Source organism: Cricetulus griseus, chromosome 2 (genome assembly GCF_003668045.3).
Source record: "Cricetulus griseus strain 17A/GY chromosome 2, alternate assembly CriGri-PICRH-1.0, whole genome shotgun sequence".
Taxonomy (NCBI): domain Eukaryota; kingdom Metazoa; phylum Chordata; class Mammalia; order Rodentia; family Cricetidae; genus Cricetulus; species Cricetulus griseus.
Window position 1 is genome coordinate 106954837 of NC_048595.1, and position 19514 is coordinate 106974350.

Below are 19514 nucleotides of genomic sequence, written 5' to 3' on the forward strand. Positions count from 1 at the left end.
TCGTCTCCAGAGCAAGTAACAGGATAGGCTCCAAAGCTACACAGAGAAACCCTGTCTCAAAAAACCAAAAGGGCAGGGCGGGGGGGGGGGTCCTCCCCTGGGTCTCAATGGGTAAGCTGGCACCATAGGGGAGTTTGTCGACCAGGGGCCACACACCCTGTCCATGACGAACATTGGGTCTGCACCCTGTCCTCCTCAGGCACTGTCTGCACTGACAGAGGCGATACAAGGGTCTCCTGTCAGGCAGGGCACAAGTTAGGCCCAGTCTTCTCCTCCACACTAATCAATCACACAGGAAGGACATCATAGGTCATCGGATGAGTTGAACGGAGAATGACTGGATGACAGGGGGGTATCCTGGTGGCACACATGCAAAGGCCCTGAGATGAGACAAGTGTAGCATTTTTTGAAAACTAACAAGGCAACTGTGAGAACAGCATGAGAGAGGCTGAAGTGACAGAAAGAGTCCAGAGAGGTAGCAGGGTCTTAAGAGTCCATTCAAGACAGTGCATAGAGGGGCTGCCGAGGAAGAAGCCTGAGCTACAGTCTGAAGTCATAGGACCAGGGCATGGCAAGAGAAACCTGGACTTTGAATGGATCGCTCTGTTCACAGACTGGGAGGAGGAGGGATGCGGAGACCAGGGCAGGGGAGATAAAAAAACCTATTATAGTTCTTAATCAGAACTCCCTAGAAGAAAAACCAGATTAACAAGTGCAAATCAAACTCTGTTTATTATCAAGTGTACTTCATACCACACGAAATTCTGGAGAAAAAGAGTTTATCCTTCAAATTTAAGCCATGAAAAATAGGGCAAGTAGGGTAAGGTTCTTCCCACAGATCTCAGTCCCAGCTGTGTCCGCTTAGTCTTCCTGGTGTAGAGAGAGACTGCTTCACAAATGGGGTTATCTGTACAGATGTCAGCTTCTCTTACAGAAAGAAACTTTGGAGTACTGCTCCAGTATCTGCAGCTTCTCCAGATAGCCATACCCAAATAATCACCACTCTAAAAGGCATATATGGGGTGGGTATCCTGGTCTCCTACAGTCATGTTTTGGAATGCTGTCCTGATGCTAAGAGTCCACTGCAGTGGTCCAGAAAAGATGGAGAAAGAGTCTGACCTCCAGTGTGGAAAGAATCATGTGGAGAAGACAGGATGAGGAGGCTAAGTTAGGATGGGAACGAAGAACACTCAGGTCACAGAAGGAGTGATTCGTGTGCCTAGGCTTCCAGCTTCAGCAGCAGCTTTCTTTTCTTACTGCTGAGAATTAGGCCAGGTGGAGGGGTGGGGCAGGAGAGTCAGAAGTTTGGGCAAACTGAGTTTAGGTAACTCTGAGGCCTCCAAGAAGGAAGGTTGGCACACATACTGGCACTCGGAGCAGAGGTTTTGGCTGGTGTAAGTGATTGAGTATGGTTGAGATCATTGAAGGAATTTAGTGAGTAAAGAGTGCCTACATCACAGAAAACCACAGCCGCACACAATGCAGAGACCAATGGGTTGTGGGAGCCAGAGGATACTTCACAGCTTCTATGGTGCAGGGAACATGGCAGTAGAGGGGAAGGAAACAGTCTCTCCTTAAAAATGGCTGCATAGACAAGACAGGAACAATGACAGTCTTCCTGGACATGCTAACATGGAGGGAGGAGTAAGATATTGATAGAGCAAGTCAGACAATAGAACAAAACACTGAGAAGGAGACCAAACTGTCTGGAGAGAAGAAAGGGAACATTTCCCTCTCAAGATAGTCTGGTCCAATTAATAGTCCAACAGACTCTGGCTAGAATTTCTCACTCTGTTACCAAACACGAAAGTCATCTGCAAAAGATGACATGGGGTTGCCAGGCATCTGTAAAGAGCAAACTTTGACCCCAAGCTTTGTCTTTCCATTAGATTTCCATTCTTCCAGACCTGGGCCTGCAGTCCTACCTCCTGTGTATTTCTAACCATCTGCATTAGCTCCTGTTGGCTCATATGGCTTTCTCTGTCCTTCAACCAGAAGAGCCTGGGGTTAGTGGAGAACTCTGATTTTCAGAGAAAAGTCTGTTTGACCTCCTCAGACTGTGCAAAGGTCAGCTTGACAGTGATTCGGGAGCTTAGTACATTTACTTCTATAGCTTGCAACCCTGAAACCATAAATTACAACTCCCATGTTTCTTCAGCGTGCATAGAAAGGTTTCGTTCTCATCTATAAATCACAGCAATTCTAAAGGTCTTGTCAATTCACTGTGGTACCTCCCTTAGCTGTTTGCTTCTGGGAATTTTTTATGACTTGATTAACTTAAAGGGTAGGGATGGTGTTCTCTAGGCTCACTTGGTATCCATGGTTCTGTAAAGGATGGAAATAATTCTCACTTAACGTAGAGGTGGAAAGCATGGGACTGACTTATTGCAGAGAGGTTTGTGTCTGATTTATTTAAATTTTTTTGCAAATACTCTCAAGAGTGTGTGTGTGTGTGTCTGTCTGTATATGTGTGTGTGGTGTATGCACACGTGTGTGCAATAAGTAACACTGGAAGCCAGAAGAGCGAATCTTGCTCCATCACTCTCTACTGTATTACCTTAAGAAAGGGTCTCTCACTGAACCTGAAGTTAGGCTGTAAGCAAGCTAGCCACAGTAGTCCTTCTGTCACCCCACCCCAACCTCCTCTGCCATACCTGGCTGTTTACATAAGTGCTAGTAATCTTTCTCGATGTGCCATCTTCCCAGCCCTCGAATCCCTGATATCTGTGTTGTGTTTTGCATCCCTGTATCCACTGGACATCTGACAGTGATTTTAATCTGTGTGTAAAATCATTTTTGCTGCTCAAGATATGTGAATGCAGTAGCTATCTTTTGGGCCTAACATAAGGAGAAAATGTGTTTGGAGCTGGAAGAGATGGATGGGGACAGAACGATTTCTGATTGAAAACTGTGGGGATGCTTGTTTGAAAACCAGGCAATCTGATTAAAAATATTTTAGAAAGGAAAATGCTACTTTTCTAAAAGAAAGTCCGTATTGTCAAAGAGAAAGTCTTTCTAAATCTGCTCTCCGACATCCTTCTCTGTGTCCCACACAAATGAGAATGTAATGCAATTGGGGAGTCATTTTTGTTTTCAGTAGACTTGGGAAAATAGCTTGGTTTTCCCATTCCTGCTTTACTTTATTCTCAGAGTCTTAAGCCCCTCCCCCAACACCCCCTACACACACACACACACACACACACACACACACACACACACACACACACACACACACACACACACAGAGAGAGAGACACCTACACCTTTTGTGAAGACTCAAAAGAGCACAGATCCCCCTCCAGGGTTACTGATAATGTGGAGCTGTTGCTTGAGTCTCACTGTTTTTGAAGAAAAGGGGCGAGACTAGAACCGCAGAGTCCACAGTTCTGGCATTCTACCACAGGCAAAGATTGCCAGTAACAGCACCTCCTCTGAGGAGGGACATGGGGTAGGGGGCATATCGCTGGCTGAGACATACTGATGGTTACCTCCTGATGACTACTGGGTGAGGCCTTGCTGAAGTGCTCCTTATGGACATTGCCCTCTCAAAATGGGAATAGGGAAGCATACAAATGAAAGCTGGGCAAGCAAGATAGTCTGGTGGGTAAAGGTACTTGCTGCCTGGCAATCTAAGTTCAGTTCCCTGGATCTACAGGATGAAAGGAGAGAAGGAAGCAACTCTTGAAATTTGCCTTCTGACCTTTCTACATGCATATTGTGGAGCACATGTGTTTGGGCATGTGCACACACAACAATTAAATAATTTGAAAATAAAAGCTTTGCCAATATGGCAATACTAATTAGACTTTTAATTTTGCAGGTTATTCTAACATGCTAAATGACAATAATCCTGCAGTGGAGCTGAGAAATACTGTCTCTGCCACACAGAAAAGCAGCTCAGTGAGAGAGAGGGTTGGAAGGAGAAGAGAAAGAGAGAAGGAAGGAAGGGGGGGAGAGGAAGGTGGGTAGCAGAGGAAGTGAAGGGAGGAAGACAGGCAGGTTATAGAATTGTAAGAGCGCCTCTCTGGCTGGTTGTTCATAATAGTTTACATTAATGACTAGAGTGAAACCTTGGATTGCCCACGCTTCTCTTTGACCCTGCTAATAACAGGTTACCTTCTCTTAATTAATTTCTCTCTTCTCTGAGCCACTCCTGCTTTATTTCTTTGAAAGTAGTAGCTGGTTGTCTGATGCTGTTTGCTTTTCTGAAGCACATTCCTAATAGATATTACACTATTACCTTTGTTTCCAGTCTGCGTTTCATTTTCCCCAGCCCTCAGAAGTGCATTTGGCTGGACTCTGACCCACACTGCCCCGTGATGCCCACACTGTCAGCTTATCCACTGTGGGTGTGTGCTGCAGCCTGATACATTGGCTAGCTGGAGGTGTGGGGTGAACATGGTACATAGGATTGTGTGTGTCTCTCATGAGATTGGTTGTATACAGCTTTTAATGGGAACAGCATGACTTTATGGCCTTTTCTGTACGAATACATTTAGCTAAGTCTGCTTGGTGTCATTTAGGAAAGAATGTTCTCTTTTCCCTCTGGGGCTGTCTCTAGAGTTTGGTGTTTCAGAATCCATGGATTCCCAGCTTCACACCTCCCCTGGCACCAGAACCCCAACTTCAAAAGCAGAGGAGGAGGAGACCTGGAGAAGAGTGAGGTGAGGAGGGCCAGTTTGCACTTCCTCACCTGTGCTGTGCTTTGCTCTTTGAGACAGATTTATGGGTGGCCTGGTGTTGTCTCTGTAGTAGTGAGCTCCTGTTGTCACTTGAGGTCAAGCTGGCCTCCCCAAGAGAGGCCTTGTTTTTCTAGATCGTGCTTAAAACTCTCCTCTTGATGGCCTTGGATCCCCTCTGATACTTGTGAAGCCCTAGGGGTTCATCTGCTGGAGCTCCCATTTTCTTTCTCACTGTCCTTTCAACTTTGGTAATTAAACCCTGGGCAAATGTGGGAGGTGGTTGGGAATTCGAATTAACACCAAAATAAGACCACATGTTACATCTCTAGTTAAGTGAGACAAATAATGCTGTTTGTTTAACTTTTGATTCCTTGAATGTGACTCATGGGTTTTGTTTGTGTATTTTTAAATCTTAGAATGAACTAGCATCAATTCCCTGGAGAATAGCTAGAGAATGGCCTTACAAGGGGCTGGGGGAGCATTTTTTTTTTTTTTAATTAAAAATGTCTTCCTTTAAAAAAAAAGTAGATTTTTTTCCCAGTCCCAGAGTTAATTTTTTTTTCCCCATTTTTACAAAAGTGTCAGCTGTTCTCAACTGGACCTTTTAAAGGAATGACTAAATTAGCACTAGCCAGTTTGTTGGGGTTTAAGAGGATCAGGTGAAATGTGATCCATTGCCAGGAAATTCCTTTTACTGGCAGTCTGGAAAGCAGCTTAACAAACTGCAACAGAACTGGAGAGGTTACTGGTGTGAAGGTGAAAGTTCAGAAGGTGAGCTTTGCTGAGGTAAAAACCAGGAGCTTTACCATGGTAAGAACCAGAAAACACTTGACAACCACAAAAATTCTCTGCAGGCAAGAAAAGTGGCTGTCAAGCTTTGGTGTTTCACAATGACTGCTTTGGAATGTTCCATCTCCTTTGAATTCTACCAGGACACAGTCTGCCTATACCTCAGCCTCAACTCAGTCCTATTTGTAAAACATACTGTGTGATGGTACAGATACAGATGTACTGTTTCCATGTTTCTTAGTCTGTTTGCTATTTTTATTTCAAATAGCAACTGAAGAAGGCATAGACTGTCAAATAAAGCAAATACATAGCCTTGGTGGATGTATGTTGTGGGTGCATTCCACACACCCACCATGATTCTGCAAGGCGAAGTAGCCTTCCTCACTGGGGTCGCTCCCTCCTCCAGCTTGCAGGAGCATGGTCTGAAATCCAAGGCTCCAAAAGCAGCTTCCTGGAACTTGCAAGTCCAGGAGACTTCACCTGAGAGGCTGCCTGAGACCTGCAGTACCAGAAGGATTGGCTGGGAACTTGGGTGCTAGCCTCAGAAGGCTTGCCATCTGACTTCAATTTCGAGAAGGGGTGCTTGACAGAGGATGTGGGTGTCCATGAAATACCTCCTTCTCCTTAAACCCAGAAAGGTGAAAGGGGTGGTAGATTCTGAGAAGCTGTGACCAGATAATTGACACCCTCAGGAGCTCTTCAGAGAGTCTTTTTAGGATCAGTACTGGGCAGCAGGCTCTGATCCTACTGCTTACCATGTCTGCTATGAGATACTACTCTTCCTCCATGAACATATATCCATGTGGGGCTCTGGATGGCTTGTAGTAATACTTTTGACTGTCTTAATTTAATTAGACTTTTCAAGTAATTTGTATTGAGTTGCCTTGAGAGTGGTAAACCATACCAAGTGTTGAGATTTTATTTGCTTTGGTTTGGTGTCTGTGTAAAGAGACAGAGAGAGAATGTGTGTGAGTGTAATATGTGTTACACTCTCACAGTGTTTACAGGTATATGTATTTGTACACAGTATATAGGAGAACATTATGTGTTATTCCTCACTATCTTATTCCCTTGATACAGGGTCTCTCACTGAACCTGGGGCTAGGCAAGTAGACAACAAGCCCCAGTGATCTTATTGTCTTAACCTCCCACAGTGCTGGGATCAGACACCTGCATGTTCACTTCTTACATGAGTACTGAGATCCAAAGCTGGTACCCATGTTTATGTATTAGATACCTTAGCCCACTGAGCAATCGCTGATGGGGAATGTTACTTCTTTGTATGTTTATATTATTGATTATTGAATAAAATACTGTTTGGCCAATGAGACAGCAAGTTAGACAGGACTAGGAGTCAAAGAGGATTCTGGGAAATGTGGTAGAGAAGTGGTGCACCAGGCAGGAAGTGACATAGCAAGGAGACTCATATTTAAGAAAAGAGAAACAGGAAGTGTCCCTTTTCCCCTTGGCGCCTCCTCCAGCGGCTCAATGTGATCCACAGGCAAGGAGGGATGCCAATAAGGCATCCGATAAGATAAATCTTATAAAATATATAGATTTATGATAATTAGGACTAAGCTAACAGATGAGAAATCCTAGTCAATGGCCAAGCAGCTTTGAACCTAATACAAGTCTTTCTGTGTATTAATTTGGGCCCTAACTTGGGCGGGCAGCTGGCGTAAAGCGCACACGTGGCGGTGGGGCTTGGCGGCCTTTGGTGGAAAGATTTATCATAACAAATCTCTCCACCCTGGGGCTTGATTTCTGACACGTGTTCTCACTATGTAGCTCAGGCTGGCCTGGAATTCCTTATGTAGCTAATGATAATCTAGAATCCACAATCTTCCTCCCTCAGCTTCCTGAGTACTGGCCTTAGAATCAAACACTCCCCAGCCCTTTGGCATTGAGGTCTTACTCTGGGCCTTTCCCTATGTGTCATGACATCCATAACACACACTTAACGCCGGTGCCTCCTAAAGATCATAACTGTCCTCTTCAGATTTTACCGATTTGAATTCCTGATACATATATGAATCAAGAACAAAAACCTGAAAGTGAACAGAAAGTCATGTTTCATTTCCTTCATCTAGCATACTTAAATTTATCTAATACTGTCCCATTCCATGAAGGGCAGGGGACCCAGCTCTAACATCCCTAAGACTTGCTGCTGTTTCCCAGGTTGGCAAAGCTCCCAGGTCTTGAATCAGTGTCAGAGTGGCCAAGCAGCCCATGCAGCTCTTTGTCTACACTGATTCCCATCATCCTAGCTTCCAGGGTCTCCTTGAGTTCACTGCATTGAACTAATAGGAGCCTTGGACATTACTGAGAACCCTGGTGCCTAATATCCAGGTATTCTGGATGCACTCTGCAGCCACTGTCCCTATTAAGTTGTCAATACATCATATCAGCAAATTATCATAAGATGCTTCCTTCAGTTCAGGTTTTGGGACATTGGTGAAGGGAAATAATCTTTCACTTTATCTTTTGCCTCTGCTCCCTCCATGTCTCCAAACAGAATTAAGCATTCAGTTCTGACCAAGTCCTACTCATGCTTTGGCTCTCAGCTACAGTTTTCCTTGCCAAAATTGAGGTTCCTGTGTGGCCACACTCACCTCTCTTAACCTGCCCATGCACTTTCCTGCTTATGATCTACTTCAATTATGATTAAAATGTGAGCAATTGGAAAGGGTGTTAAAAATATGGTATGAAGTCCCACCTCAGATTATTTACAAGGAAGGAAACTAAATTCTGACACTACCTTCTGGTGATCCCATGTCCAGTAAATATAAAAAGCATTGACTTGATGGATGAACACTCCTTTCATAACAAAGATATTGGCTGTTCTGTTTTGACAGTGCCTGGTTTTGGTAGCTCCCCAGTAAATACTGCATGCACAAATAGATTATAACCAAATGGAATACAGACTCACTTGGCAGTGGCTGCATCAGAGGAGGGATTGTGCCTACTGTCATCCACATGGTGGTAAACTGGACCAAACCAAGGATAAAAATATGCTGGGAACATTTGGTAGAGTTAGACTTGTTGGGCTGCGCTCTGGCCAGATCCAGGGAGGAAACAACCAATTTTAATAGGCATGTGGAGGTAAATGGACTGAGTTAGCAGGTCTGGTAAGAGCATGACCTGCTTCCTAGGGAGCATGGACCAAACCAAAATAGCACTAGAGTTGGTAGGTCAGCCTATGTGAGGCTTTCTCATGGCATGATGAAAAATAAGTTGGGACAGGTAGACTGTCATCCCAAAGGCATCCATCTCCTGCCTGTTATGGTTTCCTACCTGACAAGTTCTAGAATTGCCTAGGAGACAAACTGCTGGGCACATCTGTGAGGGTGTTGTTGTGGGACACTATTCCTGAGTGTGAACAAACATCTATTCCTCCCAGACAGGGAACCCAACTGGGTCAACCAATGAGTTTTACTTGGGTTGTTTGTAGGAATATGGGTCAGGGTTACTTACAGGAGTAGAAATGACTCAAAGACAGCTGCATTGCCAAAGTGCACTCTAGCACAGGTGACAGTTCACAAAAGCTGGAGACCTGGAGCACACTGCACAGCCTGCAGGCTGCTCAATACAGTGGAATGTCCTATCCAGGTTGCTCTGTTAGTCTTGGGTGCTGATAGGCAATTCATCTGGTCTCTGCTTCTTCCAGGCTGGGCTTGGAAACAGAGTTTTCTTTGCAGTTTTTATTGCTTTTATACTATTGGAGAAGGGGGTACCTAGTGAATCTGGTCAGAGTCAGGGACTTCCTGAAGTTGTTTTGAGTTGTTTACTTACTGAACTGGTTTTCAAGCTTTTTGCAGGACAGAGTATTTCATTTTCCTCTTAGAATATCCTGTTGTCTCATCTCTTTGTAAATAAACATTCTGTCATAAAATATCCTGTTCTTTTAACCTCCTTTTTGTGTTCTATATCTTAAAGAGTTTTTTTCTCCAAGATAGCAAATCTTAATTTAAGGAGGACTGCTGCAAAACAGGTTTTTCCAGAAAAGTTTAAATGAGGAGGGAAGACCGACCTTAAATATAGGCAGCTCCATTCCACAAGCTGGAGTCTTGACCTGAATAAAGGGGTGGGAGATAGGAGATGGGCACTGGCCTTTATCTCTCTTTGCTTCCTAGCTGTGGATACAATATGACCAGTAAGTAACCTCAACTTCTGTTGCCACCGCCAGAGGGCCTGTACTCTAGAACTATAAGCCAAGCTAGCCTTCCTTCCTGAAGTTGCTTTTGTCAGTTATTTTGTTGCAGCAATTAGGAAAGTGACTAACACACACACACACACACCCCATTACTGAAACACAAACTCCAACTATATCAAAGACAAAATACAAAAGAGGAACTGAATCCTTATTATTCTGCACATCCCTTTTATTCTTTGGAATTGGGGATAGGATGGAGAAGAGTCAAGGTGATGAATTAAACTCATGGTTCAAGTTTGTTAGGAAACATGGCTTTTATATGTTTATTTGTCAAAAGACATGACAGCTTGGATTGACCTTAAGGCACTACTAGAATAACTAAGCTATGAAGTGACTACCTATAAAAAGACTCTGCTTGTCTGTGCAGACACCTCTCTTCAGACTGGTCACCATTAAGGAATGCTTAACACAGGGGTTTGTCTGGAAGTGAAGTGGTGCCTCAGTGCTGGTCCTTCCCTTTCCCTCAGTTTTAACCAGAACCTCTTTGGAGCTGCTTGCATTACTGGTGTCATGCTGGGTACTGTAAATTTTTCTTCTGTTGGATATTACCTCTGTTTTACTCAGGCGACTAGACTCATGGTAGGAGGGGAAAACAGAACTAAGCACCATCTTGTGATAGCATTGAAAGGCCCTAACTTCTTCACAGTAGTGCGATGTCAAGCCCTGGGCCTCTCTGCACCCCTGCCTTGGAATGCTGTGTTCTGCTTTCAGGAGAGCCTGTGCCCTCACTCTGTCTTTGCTCCTGGCAAACTTAGCCTCCTCTGCCAAAGTCAGCACCTAGGATCATCCAGTGTCTCCTTGCATATTCCATCTTGCCTGCACAAGCATGGGACTCTCTGCAAGCAAACTTAAGCAAAATCAAGTGTTCTGCTCATTCCGTTTCCTTCCATCTCTCTGTGCTTGTAGTGACTTCACCTTGTACACACACACACACACCATTCCCTCATGAGTCTGAGTTGAGACAGGGGAGACCATCATGTATGTTCTCAACTCAGCAGCTAAGTCTGGATGTAGAAGGAGCAGCAGCTGCCTGAATGTAAATTAGATGACATGACACGCCTTGACAGTGACATTCTCAAATTGGTTCAGAAGGCTCCTACAGCAGTTTGGGCACCTGCCTGGATCTCTGTGTGAATAAGCTCTGCTAACATATGTGACAGTTCAATCATTGCAGGCTTGGAAAACTGTATTCCTCTCTTAACACCACTCCAGGCCCCTCAATGTACCTATAATCTACTATTAACCCATTTGAAGCTAAGAAAAGGTCTGAAAAATCATATGTTTCTTTATCTGGCACAAAGCTAACCTGTTCTCTTGACTGAACAGAGTGTATGACGCTTATGTTTCCCTGCAAGGACATCAATGTGCTTGGTCCCAATTCAAACTATACTGAGTGCTAAAAATAAGTCTGTCCCCAGTGACTTTGAACCAGAATGCTTCTGTTAACTTAAGCAAACAATAGAGAGCAGTGGGGCAGTCTTCATGTCAGTAATTGAAGGCATATTGCAAAAGCCCTAGAACAGATGTCGCTGTTTTTAGAATGAGCCTCTGGGGATATAGGTTCCACTTCCTAGAGTTCTAGGTTGTCTTAGTCAGCTTTCTGTCATTGTTACAAATTACCCAGGATGAAAAGCTTATAAAAAGACTGTTCTCATTCACAGTGTTGAGGTTCTAGTTTGGGATCTACTGTATCCATTACTTTGGAATCTGTAATAGGACAGCATATTACAATGGGAACAAATTACAGCAAGACTACTTGCACCATGAGTCAAGGGAAAAAAGGGGGGTGGGGAAAGGGGCTCAGATTTCTAGGTACCATTACAGGGTCATGCCTTCAGAGACCCAAGTACCTCTCTCTAGGCTTCACCTTTTAATGGTTCTACCATATCCCAGTAGGACCACCCTGGAGACTAATCGTTGAACACATGGTGGATAATGGAGATCTGAGGTATGCTGTCATTCCTTCAGCATGAATATGAACATGGGACTGCCACAGAAGCAATCTGCTGAGCCATCATGGCTTATTCTAGGGCAAATGGTAGGATGAATATGAAGATATTGATTGGCAAGTGGGCTTTCTGGTCTTGAATATTGATTTTCTGACCGCTTCATATTGCAGTTTCTGACTAGTCTTACCACCAGAGTTTGCCCTTTGTGGAGATTCTCTGTGGTGGTCTTCAGAGGACTGGTGAGCTCGCCCAAGGTTTGTGACCCACCCCAGTGATTCCTTCACTGTAATCTGCAGTTTCGGGAATCACTGAGGAGTTGATCTTCCCCATACTTTTGAGTTTTTATCTACATTTAAAAAATGTGAACTGGGCATGGTGGCACATGTCTTTAATCCTAGGACTAGGGAGGCAGAAGCAGGTGGATCTCTGTGAGTTCAAAGCCAGCCTGGTCTATAGAGTGAGTTCCAGGACAGCCAGGGCTGTTACACAGAGAAACCCTATCTCAAAAAAGCAAAAACAAACCAAAAAAATGAGGAATGAAAAGCTGGAAAAATAATGAAAAGCAATTGATTTGAACTGAATCTCTCCCTGTAGACATGTCCTGTCTGTCCTCCTCCAGTTTAAGCTCAGCCACATTAGTTTTCTGCCCTGTGCAACAGGCCATAAAGACTTGGCTTGATTCATTTCTGGCTATTGGGATGCTTGAGAGGAAGCTCTAACCCAACACAATCATTTCTCTTTCTAGATGTGTTCTCTTCAGTCTTAGGATATGTAAGAAACTACAGAAATACCTCTAAATACCGCTTCCTCATTTTTCTTCTCTAATCTAGTGGCTTCATTCATAAACCTAGGGAATGCCAGGATGATATGGATCATTCATAAACCTAGGGAATGCCAGGATGATATGGATCATTCATAAACCTAGGGAATGCCAGGATGTATGGATGATATTAACTGTCAGGAGGCTGGAGACGTGTATGGACTCTTGAGCCACCCTGCCTGGATCTGTGCTATAGTTCCACCATGTGCTAGCTATGTCACCTTGAGAAAATCATGTGATTTCTCTGTGCCCTCAGCTCTTCACCTCAGACTGGGCACACTACCATTTCTGTGAATAATTGTCATGAGGGCTAAATGGATTAAAAGCCATAAAACAACTAGAAAGCACTTGGCGTATGACATTCTATCTAGCTAAATGTTTGATGTAGTCATTCAATGAGCACAGACTCAGTATCTTACCTAGTCACTAAAACACTTTCTAAAAAATGTTGTGTTTGCTATGTGAAGGCAGCATGTTGGAAAATGTCAGCAGTGTGCGCATCTTCTGTTTTTGTGAAGACAAATATTATACAAGTTACTCCATGTGTCATGAGTGCCATGACTAATCTCTAAAGAGGTCAACAGAGTTAAATAATGGTAAATCCAACCTCGCTGTCTTTCTGCTTTTCAGACTCCACTTAAAACATTTAGTGCCTCATACATTTCCTAAAGGTCAGGGAAGATGAAAAAGGTGACTTAGAATTGCATTCATACCCATAGTTGCTTGCTTGGGAAAGATGTAACTTCAGTCCTGGGTATGTTTTTAAAAAGAGAGAAAGAATCCATAGCTCTTGCAGTGTGTGTGTGTGTGTGTGTGTGTGTGTGTGTGTGTGTGTGTGTGTGTGTGTGTGTGTGGTTAAAGCTATTTTTATGGAATAGGAGAAATTAGTATATTCACCTGCAATATTAATGGATGGCTTGGAATGCTTAGCAATTCCTTCCTCTTGATGGCCTGGCTATAATGTGAAGTCAACAGAACGGGATTTTCCTTTAATTTATAGATAAGGATACTAAAGGTTTGCAAAAGTAGTCAAAAGCTGGGCGTTGGTGGTACATGCCTTTAATCCCAGCACTCAGGAGGCAGAGGCAGGAGGATCTTTGTGAGTTCCAGGCCAGCCTGGTCTACAGAGCGAGTTCCAGGACAACCTTCAAAGCAATACAGAGAAACCCAGTCTTGAAAAACCAAAAAAAAAAAAAAAAAAAAAAAAACCAACCAAACAAACAAAAAAGTAATCTCAAAAGCCTGAACCTGAGCCACAAGTATTGCTGATACCAGACACAATACTAGAAGTGCTTGTTGGATAGAGCCCTTTGTGGGCATCCTGACACCTGGGGAGGACTCTTTCTGGTTCTCTGCATGGAATACAAACCTCAGATGTATACAATTCTCACATTTTTTGTTAAAGGGGGTGATTTATCTAGTGTCTTACATCTTTCTAGATAATGATGGACTAACCCTTATTTTCCATACTTAATCAGGACATAGCAGATATATAATGTCACTTTACAAAAAAAAAATTAGTTTCAAGAGAAAGAACTAATTTGCAAGATTGATCATTTAAATTTTTAATTGAATTACAAGTCTTCCAGGCTAATTGGTTCTGTAACTAGAAATTAAAAGCAAAGCAGAAATAGTGGTGGATGTGGGTCAACTAGTCTTAGACTGTCTCTGCCATGTATCTTTTCAAAGTCATTAATATTCTCAGAATTCAGGCTGGAGAGATGGCTCAGAGATTAAGAGCACTGACTACTCTTCCAGAGGTCCTGAGTTCAATTCCCAGCAACCACATGGTGGCTCACAACCATCCGTTATGAGATCTGGTGCCCTCTTCTGGTGTGCAGATATACATGGAAGCAGAATGTTGTATACATAATAAATAAATAAAATCTTTTAAAAAATATTCTCAGAATTCGTCATTAATATCTATTCCAATGGCATAGCTCCCCTGAAATAGTTGGCAAGATACAAAAGTGTGTGTGTGTATGTATATGCATATGAAGATACATACATACATACATACATACATACATACATACATGCATACATACATACATACATGCATGTAGGGAGCTGCAGAAAACCGCACCCAAAAGATGGCGCCGGTTTCTGCCCTCCGCCAGCCCGACGGCGAGCGCTCTCTGTAGTAAACAACTCCAAATATGGTAAAGGTCATGTATCCTCTTAATTCTGCTTGGAGACAACCTATCCTGGCGCGCCACGTAGGGTTAGGTGATTGGTAGATGTAGACTATATCAGGCCCCGTCTCCCTCGGCCCGGGGCCGCCGCCGCCGCCGGCCGCCGCGCCGCCGCCGCCGCGCCGCGGCCGCCGCCGCCGCCGCCATCATACATTGTACAAAGCAAAGAGGTTCCCGATTAAACTGTGTTTGAAGAAGATTCCTCGGTGTGGCGTCTTTCTTGCTGGTCAAGGGTGGACGCTGCACATGCATACACACATGAGACAGGGTTTCTCTGTGAAACAGTCCTGGCTGTTCTGGAACTCACTTTGTAGACCAGACTGGCCTTGAACTCACAGAGATCCATTTTCCTCTGCTTCCCAAGTGCTAGGATTAATGCATGTTCGGACACCACCCAGCCCGCAAAGTGCATATTTAAAGTGCCTGGAAAGACAAAGTTAAAAATCTGCCTTTAGCTGTCCTGACTCCAGAAGACACTTTGGTTCTATTAACTTCTACAATGCATCTCATGCCAATGTCAGTCACTCTGCATCAGCAGAATTTGAGAAGAGTCACCAAGTTAGGTGTTGGGCATGTTTTACCCTTCCAAAATGCCCATGTTGTAAAAGTCTGCTCAGAAAGTAAGGTATGACATTGAGCTGAATGTATTGAATGTAATTTATGCATGAAATGGTGAGTGCTTTATTTGAATGTGTAGTATAGTTGCCCCTGTTTGTTTGTGCCCTACCTTGAGGGACCATCTATGGGAACCTGTCTTTGGGGGAGGGGTTTCAGTTGGATCCAGCCGACTTGCCCAGTTTGTACCCCAGAGGGAGAGTGTGAATTGAGAAATGACAGGTAAAGACACTAAGGAAAAGATAGAGATACAGAATAGTCAGGAGGGCAATCCAGTGAATACTGAATGTGCCAAGTTTATTCTTCAGCATTCTAATATACCCAACCCAAAAGGGGGAAAGTCAAGAGACTTCTTTATCAAGATACAAAGAACAAATAGACTTACTTCCTTAATTTTCCAAACATTCAGTAGACTAAATCTCTCATTATATGGCCTTGAGGGTTAAGAGTAAACCACACCTCAGACCAAGTCTCTTGTTATTTAGATAAGACATCCAAGACTAAGACCAAACATCCTACAGTACTCACACCTTAGGTCTTTAGGTCTTATGACTTTAACCTTGGAAGAGTAAGGATAGTTTTGAACTCTCTGACCTTAAGCCAAGATGAAGTGAAGCTATTTTTATTTTATTTATTTATTTATTTATTTTTGGTTTTTCGAGACAGGGTTTCTCTGTGGCTTTGGAGGCTGTCCTGGAATTAGCTTTTGTAGACCAGGTTGGTCCTGAACTCACAGAGATCCACCTGCCTCTGCCTCCTGAGTGCTGGGATTAAAGGCCTGCGCCACCAACGCCCAGCAAGTGAAGCCATTTTTATGGACTCCAACAGCATAGAAAATCAAATGAATCAACTCAGGAAGTAATAGTAAAGAAAGCAGATGCAGACAGTGTTCAGCCAATTTTGTTTAGACAGCAGAATTAGGACTGTGGCTGGGGCGGGAGTTGGAGGTAGTGTTAAGAGTGCTTACTGTTCTTTCAGAAAAATCTGAGCTTGGTGCCTAGCACCCTTATTGGGAAGCTATCAACTGTTGGTAACCCTGTTTCCAGGGGCTCCAACACCATCTTCTGCCCCTCCACCTCCCACTTACATAGTATTCATCCCTACAAACCATACACATTAAAAGGTCCTTTAAAATTATGTATTTCTATGTATGCGTGTTTTGCCGGCATGTACGTCTGTGCACTCCATGCAGCAGTGCCCTTGGAGCCAGAGAGGGCACTGGGTTCCCCTGGGACTGGAGCTACACATATTTGTGAACCATAGGCAGTGCTGGGAACTGAACCAGGGAAGAACAGCCAGTGCTCAGTACTTTTAAACACTATCTCTCTGCGCCCCCCCCCCCTTTTTTTTTTGGAAGAAAGGAGCAAAGTGATGGTCCAGAGGTTAAAAGCATGCAGTAATTTTCCAGAGGACAGAGATTCCCAACACCCCCATCAGGTGGCTCACACCCCTGTAACTACAGCTCCGAGGATGAGCTGATGCCTCTGGCCTCCCTGAGCACCTGAGTTCAAATGCACTTACCCCATAGGCATAATTATTAAAACAATTAAAAATAAAATTTCGAAGGAAGGAAGGAAGGAATATTATCTGCAAGCTGGATTGAATACTTGATCTTCGCTGTTTTCTGTTGGTAACTTATATTTATTCATTAATTTTCTCCACAAAGTGGAACCCCTGCCTATTCCAATGCTTTCTAGGAACACAACAAAAATAATAAAGACTAAATCCTCTCTCTTTGCATTTACACCTGAATCGGCGGTCTGGGGGGGAAGATCCTAATGAAAAATAGAAGTAGGTGGGGGCTAGCGCTAAAGAGGCGTTACTTACACAGCAGGGCAGAAAAACAGCTCTGAGGTGTGCTGAGAAATGGCCTGAGCAGTGCCTGAAGGTTTTAGGAAGGGAACTGTGGAGAGCTGGGAAACCCCCAGGAGGCAGAAGACTGAGGAGCAGCACTTCCCTCAGGTGGCCCTGAGGTAGGAGGATGATGTTTGAGGAAGTGCAGCTGCAGGGCAGAAGTGGGGGAAGACGGAAGACAAGTCATGAAAGGCTTGGGTAAAGTTGTGGGATTTTCTTTTGGAGTTTGGTAGGGAGCCCATGGCAGGTTTTGAGCTGAAAGGTGAAGTCGTAAAAGAAAAGTGGCTCTACTGAGGGGAAATAAAGAAGGAGTGAATGGGGGAGGGGGAGGGGGAGGGGTGGAGGCGGGAAAACGGGTCTGGATGTATAAGAGAAAGAGAAGAAGAAGCGTGGCTTGGTACAGGACTCACGATTTGGTTTCAGTCATTACTGCTGACTTCTGGTCAGGAATTGTTGCTGACCTGCCCATTTCCTCACCTTACCTGTGGGAGAGCAGCAGTCCCCACGACTGGCTGCTGTCTTCTTCCAAAGAGACTCAGCAGGAGAAACTTGCAAGTCTTGTAGTAACATCCTAGGGAAGGGAATTGCTTATTTTGGGAGCTGGCGGTAGGTGGCTATGAGCAGAGCAACTTCAGTTAGATCACCCAAAATAACTGTTCCATTTAAAGCAGTCTGTCATTTCATTTCAGCCATTTATGTGTTTAAAGCTTCATCCCATGTCCCTGTGATAACAATTTAAGGGATACCAAATGCCTAAAATATTAATAAAAATTTCTTTCTCCCCTCCTACCCCTCCCACTTTCAAACTTCACCTGTATCTGAAGGAAATACCTCAGGGTGTGTGTGTGTGTGTGTGTGTGTGTGTGTGTGTGTGTCTTCCTTTAAGCTTTCCTCTGTCATCTAACAGTCAAACAGGAATTTAGGGTGGTGGCTGTCATTTGTGTTATAGAAGAGAAAAATGACTCCAGAAGTTTAACAAAATCCTTCAAATTATAGCTAATTTGTTAATAATGTATTTTATAGGCAGGATATCTTTACCTTTATTAGAATGTCAGGAGTCTGGCATCCCTACCACACCAGCCATTTTAAATTTGAAAAAACAAAGAGAGAAAGAAAGAAAGAAAGAAAGAAAGAAAATCTAAAAACATGAGGGTTAGACTAGCTATTCCTCGAGGTCACTGTGCTACTTCCTGCCATTTTGCCAGTGCCAATACTCAAGTCCAAGAGAAGCCTTTTCTCTGATATACCACGTTTGGATAGCCCTTGCTCACAGAGAAGAGAGGAGGAAAAGGAAGAGCGCGATTTCCTGCTTGTCCCTGCTTATATTCTGAGTTGGCCTGCTATGTCACTTCCTGCCTGCCTCACAAGACTTCTCTTTACTACATTTCCCAGAATCCTCCTCTACTCCTAGTCCTGCCTAACTTGCTTCCCAGTACTTTATCAACCAATAAGACAAACATACACAGAAGGACTACCCCCATTAACATGTAGTCATTGTATTAGTGTTGAATTTTAAGTACATGCTATGCTTTGTAGGCTCTCTAAGATATTCTTTCATAGGGAAATCATCCCTCTGAAGAGTGGAGGTCCCTCACCTTGACCATGCTTCACTCAGTTGTTCCCCGGAGGGGCAGTTGTGCAAAAATGGTACCGAGGAGGAGGATGGCATGTTTTAAGTGGGTTGGGAGAAGCCCTTAGCTGTAAGCTTGTAGTGACTGAGTGTAACTGATCAAGAACACAGTTTCTGTTTAAGGCAGGATAGGTTACCACCTTCCATTCATCTATCTCCATCCAAGGTGATGTGGTATAGACCTTCAGCACTTGGCAGTCTGCATCCTTTCCAGAGAGAGAGAGAGAGAGAGAGAGAGAGAGAGAGAGAGAGAGAGAGAGAGAGAGAGAGAATGTTTGCTTCATTCTGACGAGAAACTGGAAATCTGTCTTGCTTTAAGCTTAAATTTCAAAACAATGGACGAATGATGGAAGAGAGAAGGAAAAACAAAAGGAAGGCAATTCAAAAGACAAAGAAAAAGGGTAAGTCACTAAGTGCAGAAGCCAAAAGGAACGTGGCTTTTGGTGCAATGTTTCTGAAATCTGGGAAACTGGAAGTCATAATGGGATCCCTGCACCTTTTGTGAGAAACCTGCCAGGAAGTTTTAAGATGGCTCTGATCCTCCAGGTAAGGAGAGAGAGATTTGCCCAAGAAGTCCATCTCTTACCTGTAGCCATCATACTGGACGATGGTTATGCCTTCCTACATTTATTTATTTATTTATTTATTTATTTATTTATTTATTTATTTATTATTTATTTTTGAGGCAGGATCTCCTTACATGTCCCTGGTTGTCATGAAGCTCCCTCTGTAGACCTCAAATTCACAGAAATCCAACTGCCTTGCCT

The 19514-nt window shown here is 43.7% G+C and overlaps 1 protein-coding gene across 1 annotated transcript in view; it reads left to right on the forward strand.

Annotated features, from left to right (window-relative positions):
- Positions 1-19514, forward strand: part of Mob3b (MOB kinase activator 3B) — a 190050-nt gene that overhangs the window by 93982 nt on the left and 76554 nt on the right. The gene's annotated exons all lie outside the window — the stretch shown is intronic.